This window comes from Hemiscyllium ocellatum, chromosome 3, assembly GCF_020745735.1.
Source record: "Hemiscyllium ocellatum isolate sHemOce1 chromosome 3, sHemOce1.pat.X.cur, whole genome shotgun sequence".
Taxonomy (NCBI): Eukaryota; Metazoa; Chordata; class Chondrichthyes; order Orectolobiformes; family Hemiscylliidae; genus Hemiscyllium; species Hemiscyllium ocellatum.
In genome coordinates this window covers 66,228,919-66,248,586 of record NC_083403.1, presented here as the reverse complement: position 1 = coordinate 66,248,586, position 19,668 = coordinate 66,228,919, and positions in this window count along the sequence as shown.

Below are 19,668 nucleotides of genomic sequence, written 5' to 3'. Positions count from 1 at the left end.
CCAGTCAGAAATATGAAATTCCAAAGGTTATCATTAATGAGAAGCTAGTTGATCAATTATTTGGTCGGTAAAAGTTAGATAAACATATTCTTCAAAATAAAATAGATTAATCTGTGATAATTGATTAATCTGCTACATTTTTCACCCAATACCTTTTAAATAAACCATTGATGGGGTATGGGCATGAATGGCTGGGCCAAAATGTATTGCCCATTCTAATTGCCCAGAATGCAGTTAAAAGTCAACAATATTGGTCAGGAGTCACACATAGGCCAGACAAAGTAAAAATGGCGAATTTCCTTCCCTAAATGACATTAGTGTAACAATATGGGATTTTAATTAAATTGGTAGCGGTAATATCACTGTCATTATGCCATTTTCTTTTAGATTATTGTTAAATTCAAATGCCATCATTTGCCATGGTGAGATATGAACCTCCATCCCCAAAATATTCACCCAGGGTTCTGGATTACTATTACTGCGCTACTTCCCATGAAGAATAATGATTCTGTGTAAAGACTCTAGGATGGTCCATTGATTATTTAGCTTCTTGGCACTTAAAAAATGTATGGTTCCAACTTACAGAACTTATCAAATTCCCTTGAAGATGCCTCTTATCAATCACAACATTTGTAGGCCACTTCTGTGTACAGCAGATTTAGAAATCAGTTGCTTTCAGCCTTTCGATTTTTTTCTATCAGTTGCAGCATTGTCATAAATTCCAAAAGGTTTATTACAGTACTATCAGATGAACAAAACAATTGGAACAAAATTGATACTCACCTCAACTTCACCATGTTGCTCACTGATTCAATTCACTTTGCCATAGATTTTGAAACAACTTAGATTTCCTTGAAAACTATTATTTCTCGTGCAGCTCAATATTTGCTAATCCAGTATTTCAAATCCCACTTTATTTTAACTTCTTGAATTTTTGTGAAAACTTATTCATGAAGCAATAATACCAATAAATACTGTGGACCTATTTTCCTGTAAAATAGCTGAAATGTTTTAGAATAACCTCAATGTACAAGAACTTATCCTTAGTAAGAATTGCTCAGATAAAATGTCACAGATGTGAAATGTTAACAGTCTTTCTCTCCATATTTGCTGCCTAGCATATTTAATAATTTTAGTACTTTGTGTTCTTATTTCAGACTTCCACCTCCAGTTTGCTTCTGTGTTTGAAAGGAAATCTAAGCATGTCAAAAATGACTTTCATTCAACAACAAACTCACTTTTCTTACTAAATAAAAACTGACAAAAAAAAAGCTGCACATGCTGTAATTCAGAAATGAAAACAGAAGTTGCTGGAAAAACTCAGCAAATCTGGCAGCATCTGTGAAAAGAAATCAGAGTTAACATTTTGGGTCCAGTGACCCTTCCTCAGAACTGCCTTTCTTACTGTTCTTTTAGTCCTGTGCTCAATGAGTTCCATCTATTTGAGCAGTGCATAACCAACATTGTCTTTGAAAGTTATGATATTTACTGTCTTTATATTTGATTCCCACCTTAGCTTTCTTTAGGTACATTTTGACTCTGACTTTTCTGGAGTTCTAAAGACTCCATGTCTTATCCAAATGATGCTGACACCCAGGATGTGGATGTGCTGCCACAATTCCAACATAATTTTTAAAAGTAGACAGAAGTATACTCATAAATGGCAAACAAGAACTATAGAACTATTAGCGTATCAAGTCATTTAAATCACCCACCCTTTAAATTGTGGAGCAGAAAACTGGGCTGCTTTGTCTATGAGTTGAAGCTTCATAATAGCTATTTTTGACATAACCCACAGGGTTATCATTAAAGTATTATTATTCCATAATTGCTTCCATAATTAGCCTTACTATAATGTGGAACTGTGAATACACAGTTTGGTGAAAATTCCAAAAGATTATTCAAAGCTTAGTAGTCTTTGATGTAGAACCACGAATATAATGTTTTTAAAGGATTAAATACTTGATGGTCTTTAAATATTTGAATTAACTGTTTATCAATGAGGGTTTGTTATATAGTGAAGGCTATAATAGATACCTAGAACTTTATTTTATTTAATGTCAGAATAGTTCTTAGTTTGGATACTTGATGATAACACTAAATTGGCACAGGAGCCATAATGGGCTGGAGGATGCTTAGGAGCATGGTGGGAATGAGTTGGCACTGTTGGCATAGAGGTTATGAGGAGCCATAGGGATGAGTGGGAGCATATATTTGCACTGTTGGTATATGCCTGGCATAGGGATCCTGGGATGAGTAAAGGGCACAGATTGGTATGGAGTTTGTAAGGGGCAATGGAGAAGAGATGGAAGAGCTTTGGTTAGGATAGAGGGAGAGGGGCAATTGAGTGGGGTGGAAGGGCATATGTTGACAGGGAGGATACAAGAAATCATTAATGTTAAGTGAGCTTGTGCTGGTACGGATAGGCATGTAGAGTGATTCTGTCATTTGGGATCATTTTTCCTCAAGGTAATTATGGCGACTAAAGAAATGTCTTAATTCTGTTCATCTGCCTCATGGGTGAAAATCTATTAAAGCTGTAAGGCACAGAGCTGCTTATCTTCTGCCACAGTGTTCTATCTTAAAGTTACCATAATCTCAGAAGACCATAGAGCTGCTATCTCATTGGAGAGAGCCGACTGGTGATGAATTTAACCTGAAGGTCACCACACCTCAGGTAAGGCAGACGGGTGAGGTTGAGAAAGCTAGATCTCCATGGTTATCTCAGCCAGCGCAGGAATTGAACTCGTGCTGTTGATATCACAGTGCATTGCAAGCCAGCTATCCAATGCCACATAGCATTCTATAACCTGCTGTTAGAAAATATATGGAAGGAACTCCAAGATCAATCACCCTCCAACTTTCCTCCCTAACATGGGCAGAAGAAGCATAGGGCTCATAGGAATCAGCAAATGCAGGAAAGTTACTGTGTGTGCAAACACTACACACCTGCCTTTCACCCATTGTGGCTTAAGCTGTTAGGTTTAAAAGATCACTGAGCCACCCACACTATATTTTCAAGCACTTTCTCCGACATGTTTGAAGCCCTGTACATCATCAAATGAGAATCACTAGAGAAATGTGCAAGCCAATGCCCATTAAAAGCTTTTTAAAAAAATTCCATCAATTGCTCACACAAACTCTTTGAAGCTTCAAACAATCAGTGTAACCTTTACAAAGGCAGGAGCAGCAGTGGTGACAGCTGCCCACCACTTTGATGAAGCATCTGTGAAGATGTATTATGTACAAGAGTACGCTGCATGTTGGCTTACAAAATTCAAATACTCTGAAGATAATCTCCATCCCAATACAACAAATGAAAGTCAATTGAATTACAATTTTAACCTTTCTCTAGCAAAGTCCTTTATTATTTAAGCTTTAACAAAATGCATTTGAGTGAATTAACATTTTTTTTGGCAGCTAAATGAAAAAGCAGGCAGTATTCCATCAAGGTGACAGGGCTCTCACCTATCAGTTTGTGAGCGTGTAAGAGCCTTATGTTGCCTTCTTTGGAAAGGCTTGCTAATAGGTATGTAAATAGCCAGGAGCTGGCCTTCCCTGGCAACAAAGTCCCGAGGTGCAAAATTCCAAGCCAGAGGGAGATGATCTGGGAGAAATGGTGGTGTTGTGGTAACGTCACTGGACTGGTAATCTAGAAAGTGAGGCAAATGATCTGAAGGCATGGGTTCAAATACCACGAAGGAAGCTGATGGAATTTATATTCAAAATAATAATCTGCAATTACAGACCTCGATTCAGTATTAGTAACCAATACAACTCTGATTGGTGTAAAAACCCATTTGGCTCCCTATAGAGGAAATTTTCTGTCCTTAGCTCATCTGGCCTACGTATGATCGCAGACTCAAAGCAAAGCATTGACTCTCAAATACCCTTTGAAATTGTTTAATAAGCCGATCTGGTCAAGGGCAATTAGGGATGAGCAATAAATAGTGCGCATGACACCCACAACTCATAAACCATTAAAAATAAAGTCAGTAACTGTCCATTACTAATAGTGCCAGACAGACAGATGTCAGCAGCTAACAACACACCCATTGAGAGTCCCAGGATCACTGAGAGACATGGATGTGGGTCAGGGATGTGGGTCATGTGAGTGGTTTATGGGAGCAGAATAGGAGTCATTAACAAGTACAGCAGGATGTCTGTCAGCAATCCTACCCCTACCATCATCCCAATGCTGGGTTCCTTGATCAGGCACAGGATGTCTTTGAAAGAGGAATTGCTCCGGGAAATGGCAAGCAAACGAGGGAGAGTTTGCTTTTCGAACTTCCTGTGGGGTGACAATATTTGATTGGAAGGAGGAAATTTTTTTAAAAATGTCCTCTCCAGTTTCATTTTCTTCTTTAATTATGAGAAATACAATTATAAGGAGACCAACGTTCGCTTTTGAACTCTCCTTATCATTTTCAATTGCAACTTCAGCCATTTTTGAAGGCGGAACTGTAAAATATTAACTCATATTCTAAATTCTTCCCTACCCTCATTGCTGAATTTTTTGTTTTCAAAACTATTGTTGGATGAAGGTTTACAGGCTTTTAATATCCCAATCTAGTTGTACCTCCTTCAAATGAATCTTAGGTCTACTAATTCAAAAGCCTAGATCTCCTCCCCTTAGGATTCATAGCAATCCTTTGTTACCAGTGCCATCTCCATTTTTATTTTAAATTCTGGCATTTCCGGAAGATACAGCTATGAATTCAATGAACTTGATTTTATTCCATATTTCAAAATGATTTTCAAAACCTATTTTTACGAGGGAAGAATGTTCAGAACAGCACAATTCTTAGATAAAAAATAAATTTGCAGATTGCCTTCAATATCCATGTGTGGAAATGTTGTATACATCACAAGTCTAACTTGGATTAAGTCTTCAATAGAATATGGGAGTACTCAGTCTCACATGTATCTTCACTGTTGTTTTTCTTCCATAATTCAGCATCACACTAGTTTTCCTGAAGTTTACCACAAAATCAGTGTATTCTTTGAGCAATTTCTTTGTCCATCAGTTTACTTTAGTTATTTATTAGCACCCACCATTCACCTACTTGCTCCATTGCTTGTCTCCGCTCTGCATCACATCACCTGTCTGTCCTCACCGTTGTGCCTTTGCTTCCTCCATTACAACTATTTTAGCTATCAATTGATGTCAATTAATTCTCAACAGTCCCTTCTTTTCCCCTTGTTAATGGCATTTAAGTGATGCTCTTAGCCTAACTTGGCTTGGTCCTCAGACTATCAGTCATTAACCAAAACCGTTAAATATCATTTTCTTCACAGATGCTCCCTGACCTGCTCAGTACTTCAATATTTTCTATTTTTATTACGTAAGTTTGACGAGGTTTAACCTTGTGAAGAGAGATCTGCTTTATAAAGAGTAATTAATATTAATATGTGGATTTCAGTGAAGATTTCGACAAGGTTCCCCACGGTAGCCTGATTAGATGGCATGGGATCCAGGAGGAGCTAGCTAATTGAATACAAAATTGGCTTGAAGGTAGGAGTCAAAATGCAGATGGATGTTTTTCAGATTGGAGGCCTGAGACTAATGGTGTGCCATAAGGATCACTGCTTTTCATCACTTATATGAATTATTTGGATGTGAATGGAGGGAGTATGGTTAGTAGGTTTGCAGAGGACACCAAAATAGGTGGTGTAAATTGAAGAAGATACCTCAAAGTACAATGGGACCTTGGTCAGATGGGCCAATGGGGCGAGAAGTGGCAGATGAAGTTTAAGCTAGATAAGTGTGAGGTGTTGAATTTTGGTAAGGCATTCCAGGACAAGACTTATACAGTTAATGATAGGATTCTTGGACTGTTGCCAAACAAACAGACTCATGAGTCTAGATCCATAGTTCCTTGAAAGTAGAGTAGCAGGTAGATAGGGTGGTGAAGAAAGCATTTGGCATGCATTCCCTCATTGGTCAGACCATTGAGTATAGGATTTGGAGTGTCATGCTGCGGCTGTACAGGATATTGGTGAGGCCTTCTTTGGAATACTGTTACAATTCTGTTGCCCTTCAATGGGAAAGCTTTTGTTAAATTTGAGAGAGTGCAGAAAAGATCTACAAGGTTGTTCCCAGGACTGGAAGGTTTAACCTATAGGAAGAGGTTGAATATGCTGGTTTTTTTTCCTTGGCGGATCGGAGTCTGAGGAGTGACCTTACAGTAGTCTATAAAATAGAAGGGAGTGAATATCTGAGGTCTTTTTCCCAAGGTGGGGGAGTCCAAAACCTTGGGGCATAGTTTTAAGGTGAGAAGGGAAAGATTTAAAAAAGGACCTGAGGGGTAACTTTTTCGCGCAGAGGGTGGTGTGTGTATGGAACAAGCTGCCAAAGGAAGTGTTGGAGGTGGGTATATTGCAACATTTAAATGGCATCTGGATGGATATAGAATAGAAAGGTCTTAAAGAGACATGGACCAAATGCTGGAAAATGGGATTAGGTCAGATTGGAATGTTTGGTTGGCATGGATCTGTTTCTGTGCTGTACGAAATGTTTCTGTGCTGTATGATCTTAAGACTCCACGGTACCGTGACAAAACCCATTGGAACTTGTGAAGGGAAACCTTCCATGATATCTGCCAAAAGTGACACTTAATCGATTTCTGGTAAGATTCAGGCCATACGGCCTTGCAATCTCAAAGTGTTTATTCTGCATTGTCTGGAAAGCAGCACAGGACATTTCATGTTTATCCAAAGTATCTGTGGTGAATGAGGTGAACAGCCATGTCATTCAGATTGGTCCAGTGAATGTACAACATTAAGGAATAAAGAAGAGAATTTTTCACTCTCAAATAAGTGGGGTCAGCAGCAACAGAGCATCTAATAGAAACTGATAAATATCATCATGTGAAAAAAAACACTGACTTGACATTCTAGTAGTTTGGTCCTACAAGTTATTAGGTCACCTTAATTATTTTTATTTTTGTATATTAATTATACATATATTCAATGCTAATTTTTAAAGTATGATTTCTGAGTCAATAAATAGCTGTTAGTTAAAGACAGCCTGATATCTTCCTTGATGATTCAGCATAATACATTCGCTTCCCAATCCAGGTTTGGTTAGGCACTCAAATTTAACCCAAATAGGTTAATCTAAGACAGTTTGAAGAACTGGGTTAGGCAGCATTCAGCAAGCAGAAAGGCACAGATGCTTTCAAAGAGGGAAGTTAGAGTGAGGAGCTAAACATTATACTGCATCTACTTCTTAGGTTTATACTTCCCTTAAAATGAAGCAGGATTCTGTCAGAAATAGAGAGAAAATGCAGAGTATTGCTAAACATTCCAGTATCTCATATGCCAAACAGAGATTATGTTTCCCTAACCTGATGTTCTGTCCATTATAAAATGTAAAACCAAGGTGAGAGATGTGGATTTTCCTTTCTTCCATCAAGTCCTGACCCAAGGAAATAGGTTAATATGGAATTGGATATGGAGATGCTCACAGGACTGCTAACCAAGGAAAACTTTGCTTTGAGGAAAAGAATTTCTGCTCCCCAAAATATTGGTAAAAGGACATTTATAGGTAGCAAGGAAGGATCAGAGGTTCAAAGTGCATCCTGGAGCCCTATTAAAATTACAAATACTAATGTGGGCAAGGGATATTAGGTAATTTTCTTTGACTCCCTTGGTAAAATCATTGGAATAACTCCTTAGAGGCCAGTACCCCATCACCAAGTCACCCTTTATTTACACATGGAGAGTCCTTGACCCTGATCCAGCTCCCTCAGAGCCAGCTGTCAGTGTGAACAGAACCTCCGACACCCCTATTAATATTTGTCAGCCAGGCCTCCCTGTTTGGGCCAGATTAACAACCTCAAGCAGGGAACTCATAATCGATGAGATCCACTTGGCTGATCTCATTAAAATCACTAGAATCATTTCACCTTTTCTTGCAGTATAAAGAGGAGCACAAATATATTCCAGTGCTTGTGCAGAAATCATGAGAAGTAGTAGAACAGGTTACTGGGTTGTTAAGACCCGTATGAGACACTTTCCTTTATGAGACATGGCACAGATTATAAGAATAGGAAGGTTACGTTGGAGGGGTGCAAAGTTTTGGTTAGACCACAGCTGGAACACCATGTGTAGTTCTGGTCACCATGCTACAGTAAATTCTTGATTGCACTGGATAGGTTGCAGACGAGATTCCCCAGGATGTCTGGGATGATCATTTTAGTAATGAAAAGAGGCTGGCTGGATAAAGTCAGGTTATTTTCTTTAGAGCAGAGAAGGCCAAGGTGGTCCTCATTGAGGTGCATAAGATTAAGGGAAATGTATAGGGTGGTTAGGAATTAGCTATTCTCTTTAATTGGAGGATCAATAACAAGGGGCATAATTTTAAGGGCAAGAGATATAGATGGGATATGAGGAAAAATGTTTTCAGCACAGGATAGTGGGAATCTGGAAAGCACTGCCTGGGAGGGTAGTTGAGGCAAGTAACTTCACAACCTTTAACAAGTATATGGATGAGTATTTGAAATGTTATAACATTAAAGGCTATGACCAAGTGCTGAAAATTTGATTTAGTTTAGATAGTCAGCACAAAAACAATGAGCCAAAAGGCCTGCTGTGTGCTGTATGATTAGGATTCTAAACAAATCCTGGGATCAAGAAGTGTGCACTCACTGTCAAAGCCATTGACTCTATAAACTACGTAGAAACTCAAGTTTATGTTTTAATTAAATGCATGGTACAACGGATATTGGAAATCTGAAACAGACACATAGAATGCTGGAGAAACTCAACAGGTCAACAAAAGGACAGGCGGATGAGGGTAAAGTGGGTGATGTGGTGTATATGGATTTCAGTAAGGCGTTGATAAGGTTCCCCATGGTAGGCTATTGCACAAAATACAGAGGCATGGGATTAAGGGTGATTTAACAGTTTGGATCAGAAATTGGCTAGCAGAAAGATGACAGGATGGTGGTTAATGGGAAATATTCATCCTGGAGTTCAATTACTATTGGGGTACTGCAGGGATCTGTTTTGGGTCCACTGTTATTTGTCTTTTATATAAATAACCCGGATGAGGGCATAGAAGAATGGGTTGGTAAATTTGCAGATGACACTAAGGTAGAGTTGTGGACAGTGATGAAGGATGTTATAGGTTAAAGAGAGACATAGATATGCTGCAGAGCTGGGCTGAGAGGTGGCAAATGAAGTTTAATGGGGAAAAGTGTGTGGTGATTCACTTTGGAAGGCGTAACAGGAATGCAGAGTACTGGGCTAATGGTATGATTCTTGGTAGTGTAGATGAGCAGAGACATCTGAGTCCAGGTACATAGATTCTTGAAAGTTTCCACCCAGGTTGATAGGATTGTTCAGAAGGCATATGGTAAGTTAACTTTTATTGGTTGAGGGATTAAGTTTCAGAACTATGAGATCATGCTGCAGCTGTACAAAACTCTGGTGCGGTCACATTTGGAGTATTATGTATAGTTCTGGTCACCGCATTATAGGAAGGATGTGGAAGCTTTGGAAAGGGTTCAGAGGAGATTTACTAGGATGTTGCCTGGTATGGAGGGAAGGTCTTATGAGGAAAGGCTGAGGGTCTTGAGGATGTTTTCATTAGAGAGAAGAAGGCTGAGAACCGACCTAATTGAGACATATAAGATAGTCAGAGGGTTAGAAAGGTTGGACAAGGTTTTCCTTGGATGGCAATGGCCAGCATCAGGGGACATAGCTTTAAATTGAGGGGTGATAGATATAGGACGAATGTCAGAGGTAGTTTCTTTACTCAGAGAGTAGCTGAGGTGTGGAATGCACTGCCTGCAACAGTAGTAGACTCACCAACTTTAAGGGCATTTAAATGGTTATTGGATAGGCATATGGACGAGAATGGAATAATGTAGGTTAGATGGACTTCAGATTGGTTCCACAGGTTGGCACAAAATCGAGGGCCGAACGTCCTGTACTGTGCCGTAATGTTGTATGTTCTATGCTCTTTCTATGGCAGCATCTGTTTTGAACCACATCTGTTCCACTATATTGTCTTGAGAACACAAAAGAGTCATATCAAATTCAAAATACCAATTCTGTTTCTGTCCCCACAGATGCTGCCAGACATGTTGAGTTTCTCTAGCATTAATCAAATAGTATAAATAACCCTTCACAGTTTGAAATATTGCATTTCTATAGGGCTCCTTACCAACAGGAAACTATCCAAAAGGAAAATACATATGAGTAATGTACAGATATTCACCCTTGATGGTTAGCTTAATTCCTGAATGGTAACCATAATTATCAAGACTGAATATTTACACACTATTAGTTCTTTCTGTATGGATGTTTTCCTGAGGATGAGGAGACCTATAGAAATGCATTAGTTTAAACTGTGAAAAGTTATATACAGTTTCAATTAAAGCTTAAAGACTAGTTTTAATACAACAAAATTACTCAGAGTTAAATGAAGTAGTTTCAAAATTCCCAAATACTAAAGAAAAATTATGTCTATTGGCATAGATAAATTTTATAAACAATCTTCTTTTCAAGTGTAATATGTATTAAATAAATCAAACCGAGGCAGAATGAAATAGAGCTATTAACGTTGAAATATTTGAGTATCATGTAGATTTCTTTTCTAATGTCTCCAGCATATCTTTTCCCTGCCGGTTTCTCCTGTTATCAAAAAACATTTCTTTGGAGTGTACAGAAAAACCTGATGAATTATTCAGCTACACACAGTTTATTATTATTGATCAATGCACTTTTCACATGGGAACAATCATGGTCTTTGCTCCAAGCCAATACCAAATTCCCAAATAAGTGCCCTACTTTGGTTTCCTCTTTGTGAAATTATACATGCATTATTTATCAAAGCTGCTCTTATTCGGCTGTCTTGAGCTTAATATTGCCCTTTGGATTGGCACCAACGTGTCTCTGGAGTGTGGGGCTTTTGATATTTTGTGCATTTCCTTGAAAAAAAAATCTGTTAAAATCAAATTTGTCTTCCATTAAACTGAAGCATTTATCTGAATAAAGTTTAATAACCCTACACAATAAATTACTTCAGCAGTACATGACTACACAGGCTTTGGCTCCTTCTGTCTGTATTGACATTCAGTTTGGCCTTGAGTCAAACCTTTATTATGGGTAGCTCAAGCTTGAATTTGAAAAGAAGCATACAGAATTGAATTGAAGGATAAAAGCTAATTCTTGAAAAAGAAACAAAGATCTATAGACTAGTGGTAGTGCTGGAAATTATAAGTGCTTACCCTTCGATAAGTGGCAGCTAATTATTTTTGTGGAAGTCATTGCCAAAATATTCCAATCATTTATTCATCAATGCAATTCTGCATTGATCATTTCAGAACCTGGAAGTTGTTGGAGTGACAAGGAGCTACAGTATCATCTTGCACTGTCTTTATTCTATAATGATGGTATCAGTGGGTTGCTTGCAAACTCATTTTGGGTTAGTTTTTTTACAAATTTCAATTTTTAAGTGCTTAAGAATAAAAGTAATAATTTTGCCCCAAAGCTGTGTTCTGCTATTTAGTTAAATCATGGCTAGACATATTTCTTAAGCCCATTCATCCTTCATGATTCTGCAATCCATAAATAAAATCCCTAACAAGAATCGATTCATGTCAGTTTTGAAATTTTCAGATAACTTAACCTCAATCGTTTTTTGGAAAGAAAGTTTAAGCTTTGGGAATTGTTGAAGTATTACTTTGCTGAACCTGATTTAAAGAGAATAAAACAAGGAAAATCCTATAAATGGGATAATCAAAAATAAACTAAATTGAGTTGTACAGTACTTCAGTAGATGTGTCACAATGGACCACAGTATTTAAGTTTCAATTCCTAGTTGCTTCTGAATTAGGATTTGAGCACTCTTGAATTGCAGTTGGGAAAATTAGCAATGGTTTCTTATTACTTTCTAATGAGACCTGCTGAAAAATGTGCACATGTTGATGCTGAGCAAGTGTATCAGGCTCAGATATTCTGCATATCTGAACAACACATAAAAAAGCAATCTGAATCCAATGAATGAATTCACAGTTAACAGAGGAAGGGAGAAAAGTGTCAAAAAAAAATCAGAAGACAACTGAAGTAATAAAACAAAAATATCTGGACCTGGTTTGGAGGTATACAATAAATAATAAATGCTTCTATTGTGTGGAAATAGATATACCAACTGGATCTGCATTCTTGCATTGTTTGAGCGTGCCTATGTTTAGAGATGGATGAACACTGACCTCCAAAAGGAGAGCACAACAACAACAAATTAATTCACGAATTGACTACCACTTATCTCAGGTTAAGCACTTTCAATTTTACAATCCTTAGTACAATACCCATAATACGCCTCCTTTAAGAAATAAAACATGCCAGTGCGTAACATTCTATCTGAGATTTCAATGGCAAATGTTAATCATTTGCAGCACAAAATCATTTTGTGAAATAGTGGATTTCAAAACCCATTTTCTTTGTCCAGCATATGTCAAAAGTGTCAAATTACTTCAAAAAGATTGATATCACTAAAATACTGGACTGTAAAATTTCATGCAAACACTTTAATGCTTCAAGTATCCTGCTGCTGCACAGGGGATTTCAAATCTACTTATTTTTACCTAAGTATTGAGAAATGTTTCTAAATGCACGAATCTACAATTTAAATGACAATCCTACATAAACAAATTCCCAGATTCTAACATTTATATAACAATTACTTAGCAAATAAATTATTTGCACAGTTTAAAAAAAATACAAATAAAGCTCAGAAAAAATTGAAATGAAAAATGGAGTTTCTCACCTTATATTTCAAGGACTGTCATCACAAGCTGAAGCTTCTTATCTGAATAAGTCTTAACAATCCTAGCCTGTCAATTGCTTCAACATTACATGACTATGGAAGCTTGGTTCTTTGTATTTGCATTGCTTCTAGTCTGGCCTTGACTCAAATCTTTTTTATATGGACTGTACACACGAATTCTAAAAGATGTTTTTCATTCTGAAATTGGAAGGATTAAAGGTAGATGCTTCCGAATATTATGCAGAGTTGGTTAATTGTATGATGTTCTGACTGAGATTTCAATTAAAATTGAATAGAATTAATTTGATTAAAACTTGCAGTTGCTTCACAAAGGTTCACACAGAGGATAAAGTAAGATCTCTTTTGCCCCTAGAAAATCAAAGAATGGGGTAGGGGGGAGGTGGGGATGAATGTAGCCTGTGCCAACAGTGCAAAATAGGCTTGGAGTGAATGAGCAACTGATTTCTCAAACTCGTTTTAGTAATTCATTTTCTAGTTCCACTGTCACTTTTACTTGGTTTGAATTAAATAAAGGTGGCAGCATTTTCCCAATCACTGGTGGAAGATTGACTGCGAATTTGCTGTGAGCTTATTTTGCAACTGCTGGCTTAAACCGATTCTGTGCATCTCTTCCAACATTTCCTTCTGCACAATTTCTGTTATAGGGTCACAATCAAAAAGGTTGAATCTTATTTTTCTCTCAGATGCTACTAGTTCACAGATTTCCGACATTCATGGTTTTCATTCTCCATCATGAAAAAGAAAATAATAGCGTGAATGTAAATTTCATACATAATTCAACAAAGTTATTCCTGAGCCTGAAATATAATTTACAGAGTTTCTGATCTTACATTACTAGTAAGTATGGCAATGAAGTGACAGACAATTTGTTTAGCATCATCAAACACACGTAATCATTAATTAGTCCTGTTTTGTGTGTATGTTTCAATCTCATATCACACTTACCAGGACCAAGAACAAAAGCTGTGATAGGCAGACTTACCTATCATAATACGCTCTGCCAAATAAACATTTTGTTTCGGTAAATCAATTATTGTTCAAGGTCCTTCACAAAGTCTGGTAAACAGACAATTATCAGTTATTGTACATTCCATTTTTTGTATTAATTTAAGTTTAACTAGAAAGGGCTGCATCTTTAAGATTTGAATGTTAACAGCTTCTTTCTCCCAGTTGATTAGTACAGTTCAGATGTTTTGAATTTGATAAAAGAAAGGATATCTGGATATTAATAGTAGACAAACTCACTGTCTGTGTGTTTGACAGTTCAGTGTGTGTATAGAATGGAACAGAACCGCAAGCTTATTCCTTGGGGATTGTGGGCAGACATCATCTTATGTTGCTAGCATGTAAATGACCATAACGTGAAAGCAAGATAATTACTGCAATTACTTAAGAGCGCAAAGAGATTTACCTTCTCATCAGATCCTTTATTTGTGTGCGTTACTCTATACAATTCAATTTTAAATGATTATAAAAGGAGCTGTTAAGTTTTGTTCACATTGCTTTCATTTGTAGTACCTATAAGTCAAATGTAATAGGAGTTGGTGGAGAATGGAGCTGTGCCATCTATTTCTTTTATATTAACTCCTGAAGGATTACTGGTGCAATATAATAAGCTTTCAGGCAAGTTAGTTCCCAAAACTTGTTTTTCCATAGTATTTTATCACATCTGTCAAAGGAAGACAAAAACATTTACATTGAACCATAGATGTCCACAGCGTGAATGGAGGACTTTTCGCTCATCATATTTGTTCTTACTGCTATGTGTAGTTGTTGATAACTGATCCTATTTCTTTGCTTTCTTTCCGTAATCCTATAACTTCCTCCACTTTAAACATTTAACCACGAGTTTCTTTGAAACTTTTATGGCATGCATCTCAACCTTTCATTATGGTAAAGCATCCCAAGCTCCAAAAACATTATCTGTGAAAAGACATGTCTCTGATTCTGTCTCTTCAATTACTTACTGGGAAGTTCATATTCTGATTCCTTGTTAATGATGTTTCAATGGCAAGAAATAATACTTCCCTTTGTTTTAGAACATATCATTTTGAATTATATTTCTTGTTATTAAGCAAATATGCAGCAATACATCAAAAACATTAATGAACCAACTGAACTCTTTTAGATAGGCTTGGTTGGAAATGGGATATCTGATTATTACTTAGGGCTGAACCTTATCAGAAATTAGCTATGTGTCAGTTTCTTCAACTTGCATGCATCGTTCCTTGCCCATGCATTGTTTGACAAGATCGCCCCAAACCTGCCTCACTAACTAGACAACATGCTTCTATGGCAACCCTTTAATCCAATGTGAGCCCAGTTCTCTCAAATGCCATAGGTAAAAATACTCAACGCTGCTAGGATCCTTGGTGATGGTGCCATCTCTGATCCCAGCTTACCTGTCTGTAGCCATGCTCCCTTTTACAAACCTACATCTCTGTTACTCTTTCCATAGTGTCCACTGTAGACAAGCACACTATCATTTTTTTTAATGAAGGATAATCTCATCCAGGGAAAACTTCAAAAATATTCACCTTTGTTCAGCAACATCAAAAGCAAACAGAACTCAAACAACCAGAATCTGCATTGCCTCTTTGGAGCAGAAATGGACTGCTTTACAGTTGATGCATGATCACTGGATCCAGCTCTGAACTATTGAAAACACTTGTAAATGTTAGCCCTGTCTGTCACATTATGCCCAATGCTGTTGTACTCTTTCATGCAGAAGGTGATGTTCTTCCTGCTCAATGTCTCTTTGAAATTCTGGTCCAATTCTCCCAACACTCAAGCATCCATTCCATCTCCTCCTTGAGTGGTGGAATTGCACAAAGCACAATGTGTTAAGATTATGAAGCACATGCTGTCCAGTCTGTACGACCCATCCCAGACCTATACGAGTAGTGAAATCTCATCTTTAAGAGTAAAAAATTAGGTCTGCAGATGCTGGAGATCACAGCTGCAAATGTGTTGCTGGTCAAAGCACAGCAGGCCAGGCAGCATCTCAGGAATAGAGAATTCGACGTTTCGAGCATAAGCCCTTCATCAGGAAGGATGATGAAGGGCTTATGCTCGAAACGTCGAATTCTCTATTCCTGAGATGCTGCCTGGCCTGCTGTGCTTTGACCAGCAACACATTTGCAGCTCATCTTTAAGAGACCCATTTCTGTTCCATTGGCCCAGTTGAGCAATTGGCAGCACTGTATCTGCACTCTACCTCAATCAGGGAGCTGCATAATGGATTCACTAGACATGTTCACAGACTGTAGTTCTTGTACCCCAGCAACCAAGTAAGTATTACACATAGCCCCTCAACCACAGTAGGAACAGAGTGTATAGGCATTGAAGTAGCTCACAGGGTACCATGCACAGACTTCTAAAATATGTACCAATGATCATAGATGGCTTGTACATTTATGGAATGTGACCCTTTTCTATTGATGCACTCGGTTGCATTCTAATGCAGCCATCTTAATGTGATGCACCCTGCATCTTGGGGAAGCCAGCTACATTGGCAAAACCTACTGCCTGAGCTGACTGTGTCACAGGAAAATGAAATTAAGTCCTATGATCTGGTCCAAATGATATTGGTAACAGCCTTAATACATTTGTGGATGGGCAACTGAGAGATCCCAACAGGTCCCCAGTGACTCCTTGGAAGTATCAGTTGCTCTATGTGTGGTCACAGCCAGTTTTCAATTGTAGGTTGCATTTGGGAGTTGCAAGATCATGGAAAACATTGGAAGTTGCACTCAACAAAGTGAGCTGCAGGCTCAGTTTGGTCATCAGATCATTCCCACCCCTCCCCCAACTCAAACCATCATGTTCCTTTCCACTTGGCACACTCTGGACAGCCCCATCATTATTTATCACCACGTTTTCCCACTCACCAAAGCTTTCTGACTCTAAGGCATGGATCTTGACAAAATAGCTAAGCTAACAAGTGAAAAATCTGAAACATCTGGAAGATTCTTAAATATCAATGTTCATTGCTAGTTCATTGATGATTGTCATAACCTCATATTATAATATCTGCTGCTGTGTGAAATACGTTTTTTTTCTGCACCACTGTGCCAATTTAATGGGATATTATTAGGAAAAATGTGTGACAAACATGTATTATCAATTTAAAAACATATCGGTTATCACTTGGACTTCAAAAAGAGTTGTGTGCCAAGATTTACTGGTCTCTAAAATATAAAATTTGTCTGTTCTGACATCCACATGGAATGTGAGAGCATTTTTTGGCTTTCAGCAAGCACTGAGAGAAAATGAGGAGGTAATAATTCATGTTTACATGTTGTACAGAAAGTGGATTGAGATTTCAATATTTATGTGTAATTAAGAAAGAAGTTGGAACATAATAAACAGACCTTAAGGGGATATTTTTCTCTTTTAAATGTTTGATTTCAATTGTAAGTGGTACTCTGAGGTAATGGATCTTTATATTCATAGAATTATGTTTTCAGGCATTTCCCCACTCTACCATTACCTTCAATCCAAGGAATCAACCCTAGTTCAATAAAGAGAGCAGTAGGATATGCCAGGAACAGCAGCAAGCACACCTAAACATGAAGTGTTAACCTGGCGAAAGTATAAAACAGGACGATCTAAGTGCCAAACAGCATAAGAAGCAACTGATAGACAGGGCTAAGTGATTTCCCAAGCAAAGGATCATATTTAAACCCTGTATCTCCACCCCATTTAGTTGTGAATGGTGGTTGACAATTAAGCAACACATTGAAGGAGGAGGCTCCACAGACCCCCCCATTCCCAGTGATGGAGGAGCCTAGTACATCAGTGCAAAAGTTGCTGAAGCATTCGCAACAATATTCAACCAGAAGTAGTGAGTGGATCACTTGGCCTCTTCCAGAGGACCTCAGCATCAGAGGTGCCAGTCTTCAGCTAAATTTGTTTCATTCCACACGATATCAAGAAAGAGTTAGAGATACCTATCCTGCTAATGCTATGGACTCTGGCAACATTCCAACAACAGTACTGAAGACATGTACACTGGAACTTGTTGCACCCCTAGCCAAGCTCTTCCAGTACAGTTTCAACACTGGCATCTACCCAACAATGTGGAAAATTGAGGAAGAAGGTAAATATTTCAGAGGCTCCCTTGTCAAAATTGGCATTATCAGAACAGGTAATGTCCACTACACTAAAAGCAGGACAAATCCAACCTTTCCAATTATTGCCCCATCACTCTACTCTTGATCACCTGTAAAGTGAAGGAAGGTGTCATCAACAGTGTTACCAGACAGCACCTGCTCAGCAATAATCTCCCAGTAAATCTCAGTTTGGGTTCTGCCAAGCCTACTAAGCTCCTGCTTTGATTACAGTCTTCATTCAAACATGGACCAAAGACCTGAATTCCAGAGGTAAGGTGATATTGACAGCCCTTGACATCAAGGCTGCATTTGACTGAGTGTAAGATTAAGGAGATCTAGCAAATAGTATCAATGGGAATCAGGGGATAGAGTCATACCTCACACAAAGAAAGATGGTTGTGTGGTTTGAGGTCAGTCATCTCAGATTAGATTAGATTCCCTACAGTGTGGAAACAGGTCTTTGACCCAATCAGTCCACACGAACCCTCTGAAGAGTAACCCAACCAGAACAATTTCCCTCTGACTGATGCACCTAACACTACGGACAATTTAGCATGACCAATTTACCTACAGGACATCAGCTTCAGGACATCTTTGCAGGAGTTCTGAAGGGTGTTGGACCCAAAATGTTAAATGTATTTCTCTCTCCACATATGGTGCCAGGTCTGCTGAATTTCTCAGCATTCTTGGTACTTGGTTCTGCAGGAGTTCCTCAGGATAGTGTCCTTGGCCCAATCATCTTCAGTTGCTTCATCAATTACATAATTGTATCAGAAGTAGGGATGTTTGCTAATGATTGTACAAGGCATCATTAACAAGTACCCCGATATAAAAGCAACTCACACCAACATGCAAGAAGACCTGTGGACAAGTCTAACTTGGGTTGATTTGTTAAAAGACAAGTAACGTTGACGTCACACAAGTGCCAGACAACAATTATATCCAACAAAAGAGAATCGAACCATCTCCCTCATGAAATGCACTAGCATTTCTTTGCTGAATCCCCAATTATCAATGTCCTGGAACTTATCATTGACCAGAAATTTAACTAGATCAGTCATATAATTATTGTGACTACATTTTGATTCAAGTAACTCACCCAAGGCCTGTCCAACATGTAAATATCCCAAGTCAAAGTTGTGATAGAATACTCTCCACTTGTCTGAATGGATGCAGCTTCAAGACACTAAACTAGTTCAACACCTCCCCCCTTAACTCCATTCAAGGCTCCAAAGGAGCCTTCCACATCCATAAAAGTTTCACTTGCACTTCCACACATCATTTATTGTATCTATTGCTCCTGATGCAGTCTCCTCTACATTGGGGAGACTGGACACCTTCTTGCAGAGTGGTTTAGAGAGCATTTCTGGGACAACTGCACCAATCTACCTCACCACCTCGTGGCCGAACATTTCAACTTCTCCTCCCACTCTACCGAGGACATGCAGGTCTTGGGCCTCCTCCATTGCCACTCTCTCACCATCCGACGCCTGGAGGAAGAACGCCTTATCTTCGGCCTCAGAACTCTCCAACCCAATGGCATCAACGTGGTTTTCACCAGTTTTCTCATTTCCCCTCTCTCCACTTTAACCCAGTTCCAACCTTCCAGCTCAATACCGCCTCATGACCTGTCCCACCTGTTAATCTTTCTTCCCACTTTTCCGCTTCACCCTTCTCTTCAACCTATCACCTTTACCCCCATCTCCATTCACCTATTGCACTCTCCGGTGCCTTTTCCCCAGTCCCACCTCC